Below are 6,082 nucleotides of genomic sequence, written 5' to 3'. Positions count from 1 at the left end.
ATGCTCATAACATTGACCCATAGTTCTCTTCTGATCCAATCTCTCTTTTTTTTTTACTTTCATTTGAGTTCCACTGTCTAATAATGTTTTATAAGTTCTGTTAGACTATAGTATAATCTTCATGATGTGCTTTTATAGCCATGGTTACCACAGTGCCTGGCACATAGCAAGCACTCAATAAATAGTTTTTAAGTGGGTATTTTATTTATTTGTACTTAAACCTATAAACCAACCAGACAAACTGGTACTATTATCATGATACATTAAAATACAAAACATCTTTCTACAACTATTAGAATAATGAACAAATTAGCAGCTGCAGTAAAACAACGCAAAGGGGCAGAGGAAATCGATGAAGCACATTTAGCTTAAATATTCACTATGACAATTGATGTTATCAACAAGTAAAGTCTCACAATCTCAGAAAATATAAATAATCCTTCATCACATGTCTGTGTATTTTTACTTACTATTCTTGAAGTTAGATTCTAAAGCCTAAAGATATCCAAATTAGTATTATATCTAGTTATCTACAGTCAGAAACATCTTTTATCATGCTGTCTGTAGCAGCCATTGCTCCTGAAAACTCCTTGATTAGACTCCAATCTTACCTCCTCAATGGACATGATAAGCATAATGAGAAACAAAGTATCAAGGCAGAGATACTGGACCCTAAAATACAGATCCTAGAAGTAATTCAGCCACGGCCCAAATTGAGATTTAATAGTAAATTCATCATCACACATCTTCAGGTTATAGGTTCAGAGTAATTTGAGAATAAATCCATTATTTGCTGGGTACTTAGTGAATTACTGTATTATACTATGGCTTTCCCCAGCAGTTTCTCAGATGAACTCCAAATTGCTGACACAATTTTGCTGGAAATTCAGGATGTTGGGCTGCAAGGATCCCTCTTCCCGGTTGTGGAGCTGACTGCTCCAGGCTTGGGGGTACCAGGTTTGACTGTTTCAGGAAAGGTTGCCCCAAGACTGGCTCTTCCAGGTCTTGTTACTCCAATCTGGGTTATTCCAGGTCTGGGTTGTCCATATTGGAAGGTTTCCAGGAGTGTTCCTCAGGTATCCTGGTGCTAGGAATAGAAGCCTGGGTATTCTGTAGTTGCTGAGCTGTTCCGAGTCATACTCTTCTATTCTTTGACCAGTTGTTTTTCTGCCACATCTTACATTTCATTCTCTGGTCCGAGAACCAGGTCTTAAATTGCTTATGGCTAAGACTCAGAATGTTGGAAAGTTCTTGAATCTGCTGGAGACTAAAGTATTTTATCTCTGAAATCTACCATCGAGGACATATAGCTGGGTCTGAGAGAACATTTTTTTAGAATATTTTATTCATTTATTTGAGAGAGAGAGAGAGAGAGAGAGATAACACAGGTGAGGGGGGGTGCAGTAGGGGAGAGAAAGGCCGAGCTCAATCCCAGGGCCCCAGGATCATTACCTGAACCAAAGGCATATGCTTACCTAACTGAGCCACCCAGGCGCCCCAAGAGAACACAGTTCTGATCTGTTTCTGCCCTGGGTCATACCTTCCTTCTTCACCATGCTCTCCTCTACCAAAGTGGACAGTACTCCGGGACTGGTGGAAGAATCAGAGCCGTCCTGAATGAGCAGATCCATGGAAGAAGAAAGAGGAGAGATGGTCCCTCTGTGGGTTGTCTCAGCAGATGACATTTGCAAGGATGCATAATTTTCTTCAGGCCCATAAATCTCAGGCATTGGAGAAGAGTCCCTAGAATTGGGTGTTCAGGGCCAGGCAGGCATTGGGGTTGAGCTGCATCCACATTCATGTTGCCTTGCAAGTTCTCAGTTAACCTTGTCTCTGGATAAATATTTTTTTAATTAATGAATGGATTTATTGCCAGTAGCCCATAGTTGTCATCTTTTTCTCTTTCCTTTAATGAGGTTTATAAGTATGAGTAAAGTGTAGCTATAGATATTAGCATTTCTCCTGGTAATAATGCTTATTATTCTAATTCTTATTCTACGATATCGAACATAGCATTTCTTGAAATTTATGAAAACAACACATTCCTCTTAACTTTGGCTAAGCCATGTTGAAAAAAAAAATAGAACTTGATCAGAGGATCATGAGATGAAAGCTCTTGATAATCCCTAAAATAGTTGTCTGTCACATTGCTGTATAGATGAAGAATAAATATGCAAAAATACAGCAACTGGGTGGAAAATGAAGTTCCAACTGTCGTCTCTTTTGGTATTTAATACTGCTCAGACATATGACTAGAAACTAGAAATTTCATGGTTGATAATTATATTTAATAATGGTTCTCAAATATGTCTGAGTTCTTTACACTAATTAAACACCTTTCAAAAAAAATCACCTTTCATTCATGGATTAATATCCTGGATTAGAATGGAGGACAGAAGAGCATATACAGGTCCTGTTGCCTGAGTTTATCCAGAAATGTCATGCTAATATTGTAATAAGAAACCAGCATTAGTATGCCTGATGGGATAACCACTCGTCAGCTTTTTTTTTTCCATAATGAAGTTGAAAAAATTAAATCATTGAAGAAATGTTAAGCAGAAAGAAAAGCAAGAAGAAAAAGACATCACTATACTGTTACTCAGTGACTAATACTTTTTAAATGTGGATACATTTTCTTCTATTTTTCCTTTTATTTTTTCTATTTTTCTTCTATTAATAGAATCTGCAGTCATATTTGTTTAAAACATCAGGTTTATTGTAAACATCCAGTTTTATATTCTACTTTTGTACTTTGATAGTATGTATTTTTCTATATCAGTATGTATCATTGGAAAAAAATGAGTTTTAATGACTGTGCTGTTTTAGAATGTTTGGATATATTATAAACTTACTTATTCAGTTTCTCCACTGTATAGTTTTAAGTTTCTGTCATAAATCATGTCTAAATGAATATCTATCAGATTTGTGTGTACTTCTCTGATTACTTTCTTTAAATTCTACTTCTAGATGTGAAATTACCAACTGCTATTTCCTTTTTAATTTGGTAAACCCACAAAACTAAAGGAAAGATGATGTTAGCAGTTATCTTTAGCATTGTGATTCTTTACCAGGATTGAGGTTCAGAGCATATGATGAAAAGAATCGTGGTGTACAACCTAAAAGAACTGGTTTCTAACCCTAGATTGACCTTGAGCCCACAGAAGGAGCAGGATTTCTTGATCTGCCTCACCCAGGTGAAGTGTGGAACTCTTCTGAGGTCCTCATTTTAGGACCAATTTGAGCAGGGAATTTCTGAACTTAAGTGTGTATCAGAATTATCTGGGGACTTGTTAAACAGAAATTATTGGGCCCTACCCCAAGAGTGCCACATTGAGGAGTGGTTGGAGTCTAAGTATTTGCATTTCTAACAATTACCAGATGTTGCCGTGATGCTTCTGGTCTGAGGACTACACTTGTGTGTGTGTGTGTGTGTGTGTCTGTTTAAGATTTTATTTATTTAATCATGAGAGACACAGAGGCAGAGACACAGGCAGAGGAAGAAACAGGCTCCCTGCAGAGAGCCTGCTGTGGTACTTGATCCCTGGACCTGGATCACTGGACCGGGATCATGCCCTGAGCCAAAGGCAGATGCTCAGCCACTGAGCCACACAGGCATCCCAGGACCACACTTTTGAAAATAACTGAACTAGGGCACCTGTTTGGAAGAGCGACTAGGATGGCAAGGATGCAAAGGAAAATGCTTCAATTATTTAAAATAAAACGTAATATGTAAGAATCAAAGCAAAACCTTTATCTGGAAAAGTACAAAGAAAAGGATCACTAGATTCTCTCCCCTTTAGCCCAACTCCTAATGATTTCTTAGCCAATAATGCTGCATCTCAGAGATGAGGTGCTTCCCTTTAATTTTATGCCAGATGTGATTCTGTATCCCATCTCTTGGTTCCTCAGAAAATAGCTGAGATAAGATAAAATTGTTCAAAATTGGGGTGTCTGGATGGCTTAGTTTTAGTTGGTTAAGCATCTGACTCTTGGTTTCAGTCAGGTCATGATCTCAGGGTCCTGAGATCAAACCTCACGTTGGGCTCTGCACTCAGTGCAAAGTCTACTTGAGATTCTTTCCCTCTTCCCTCCCCCCACTCATAGTCTTTCAACTAACTAACTAAATAAATAAATAAATAAGACCTTTAAAAAGAACAAAATAATTGTTCAAAATTATCAATACCAAAGGCCAATTGGGAGGGGAAAAAAACAGGGAAAAAAAGTCTAGCTTATATAGTACAAATATCTGACAATTTTATTAGTAAATGGGCTTCAAAAAATTGAAGCCCTAAGCTATTGCACACCAGTCTCCCAAAATGGCTGTTTCACAGCTGTGGGTCTTCGGCAATTTCCTAGACCTTTTGCCTGGTTCCTTCCTTTCCAGACAGAGCCCCATCCCTCCATATGGCTGGAACCATGTCCCTGTTCACCTAGAATATGCTGTCTTCTGGTCACTATGTGACTAAAGCTACTTAAGGGTAGCCTACTTGGCTTAGCTTGAGGGAAATACCTGTGTCTCTAGCAACTAGTGGGATTTGGTAGTTGATAACAAGCTGACTCAGCCTAACTCACCAATACCGAGGCCCTTTTCACTATATCTAGTTAGGCAAAGCCCAATAATACTTTAGTCACAGCGCTATTCCAGCATATGTGTAACAAGAATTGTATACCTATAGTAATTAGGCTGTGGGACAGCAGAATAACTGTTGTCCTGTCACTAAGTGAGTATGAAGCTGTGCACAATTAGACTGATTAAAGGAAAAGGGGATGGTCAATAAGTTTCCATACTTGCAGGGGGTTATAATTAGGTCTTTTGGTTATGACCCAAAAGGATGAATCTAGGGCACATGCATAAACACTACTGGGAAAAGATGGAAGAAATAACACTTACTAGGCACTTACTGTATTTTGTGATCATAGCATATAGTTTCTGAGAGATAAAGTTGTCAAAAAATAAAGTAGGCTACTTTAAAAGACATTGGGTTACACATTACTGGAGGCATTCAAACCAGATTCATGTTCAAGTTCTACTTCCAATCATCCTTCAGGTTACTCCCATTCTCTAGATCTTGGTTTTGAGTGATCCTGATCCATTTATGTTATTTTTCCTAACCCATCTTCCTGCTTCTACTCTAGCCCTTATAATCCATTGCAGTTAGGACAGCCATTTAAAAATGTGACTAAGACGTACCTGACTGGATTGTTCAGTAGGGTGTGTGACCCTTGATCTCAGGGTCATCAGTTCAAGCCCCACATTGTGTTTGAAGCCTACTTAAAAAAAAAAATTAAAATGTGAACAATACCTTACCTCTGCTTAAAACACTTCAATGACATTCAAATATACTTGGAATAAAAACTAAACTCCCTAAGATGCTCTAAATGGCCTGGCGGATCCCACCTCTCTGCTCTCATTCTTCTACTCTCTTCCATGTTCACTATGCTGTTGACCTTAGGCCTTCTTTTTGATTTCTGACCAGGCCATACTCATGCCTTTCTCAGCCCCTTTGCATGTGCCAAGTCTTTTCAGTGATGTTCTTCCCCAGAACAATGTCAGTTCCATTTCATCATTCCAATCTCCAGCAAAATGTTTCCTCTTCAGAGAAATTCATCTCAACCACTGTCTCTAAAATCTAAATGTCTCTATTTGCAACCGCCAGTTTTTTTTAAGTTTTTATTTATTTATTAGAGACACAGCAAATGAGACAGAGAGAGACAGAGACACAGGCAGAGGGAGAAGCAGGCTCCATGCACGGAGCCGACGCGGGACTCGAACCCGGGTCTCCAGGATCACACCCCGGGCTGAAGGTGGTGTTAAACCGCTAAGCCGCCGGGGCTGCCCGCAACTACCAGTGTTTTTTTTTTTAATTTTTATTTATTTATGATAGTCAGAGAGAGAGAGAGAGAGAGAGAGAGAGAGAGGCAGAGACACAGGCAGGGGGAGAAGCGGGCTCCATGCGCCGGGAGCCCGACGTGGGATTCGATCCCGGGTCTCCAGGATCACGCCCTGGGCCAAAGGCAGGCGCTAAACTGCTGAGCCACCCAGGGATCCCACAACTACCAGTTTTAAACCCATTTTCCCACT

General features: G+C 39.4%; 1 pseudogene; it reads right to left on the bottom strand.

Annotated features, from left to right (window-relative positions):
- Positions 1–748: 748 nt before the first annotated feature.
- LOC129498453 (homeobox protein NANOG-like) overlaps positions 749–6,082 on the bottom strand; it is a 54,881-nt pseudogene continuing 49,547 nt past the window's right edge.

This window comes from Nyctereutes procyonoides, unplaced genomic scaffold (assembly GCF_905146905.1).
Source record: "Nyctereutes procyonoides isolate TBG_1078 unplaced genomic scaffold, NYPRO_anot_genome, whole genome shotgun sequence".
Classification (NCBI taxonomy): Eukaryota; Metazoa; Chordata; class Mammalia; order Carnivora; family Canidae; genus Nyctereutes; species Nyctereutes procyonoides.
The sequence above is the reverse complement of the archived record's forward strand: the minus strand, read 5'-3'. Positions and strand labels throughout refer to the sequence as shown.